Source organism: Gavialis gangeticus, unplaced genomic scaffold (assembly GCF_001723915.1).
Source record: "Gavialis gangeticus isolate Ggan-Ray unplaced genomic scaffold, GavGan_comp1, whole genome shotgun sequence".
NCBI lineage: Eukaryota > Metazoa > Chordata > Crocodylia > Gavialidae > Gavialis > Gavialis gangeticus.
In genome coordinates this window covers 24,983,645-24,984,231 of record NW_017729001.1, presented here as the reverse complement: position 1 = coordinate 24,984,231, position 587 = coordinate 24,983,645, and the positions used below count along the sequence as shown (strand labels likewise).

The window sequence follows — 587 nt, the reverse complement described above, 5'->3', positions numbered from 1 at the left end:
TACATGCTAATGATAAATCTACTGCAGTGTTTAGAATTACTCCGTGGCTTTAATCAAAATGTAACATTTATAAACAGATAATGTTTATCGCAGAGGAAATGCATTTATTTTTGTTTCCATTTGACACATGCAACCCATTCCAGGGGCAGCTTTATCGGACTGGCGGGGTTCATTAAACCATGATGCCCCGTGCTGACGGCGAAGCCTCTGGTCAGGGGATAGCCTTGATTTGCTGCCTGCATCCAACTAGTCCTGTTTTGGGGTGGTGGGTTCCTCTTAAAGGGAGCCTTTCTCGGTATAAATTCTGCAGGGATGTCATTAGCTAGTGGCTCATTGTATAACAAATAGAAAATCAACCAGCAGCTTCATAAATAGTATCCAGTCTTTAGGCATCTCCGGCATAATTATGCCTCCCGAGCTGATGGAGGATTTCTGCATTCAGCTGCTTCCATTGTAAAAGGCCATCATTAACATGCGTATGGAGAAGAGAGGCTGTTTTGCTTGTTTTGTTTTTCAGATGCCAGGTCTCTACTTTGAGCCTACTCTGTTGATGCGATTACCTTCTTCTCTCTCTCTCTCTGCCCCCC

General features: G+C 43.8%; 1 protein-coding gene across 1 annotated transcript in view; it reads left to right on the top strand.

The window, feature by feature from the left end:
- Positions 1-587, top strand: part of LOC109290496 (transmembrane protein 132C-like) — a 178,436-nt gene that overhangs the window by 150,279 nt on the left and 27,570 nt on the right. The window lies entirely within an intron of this gene.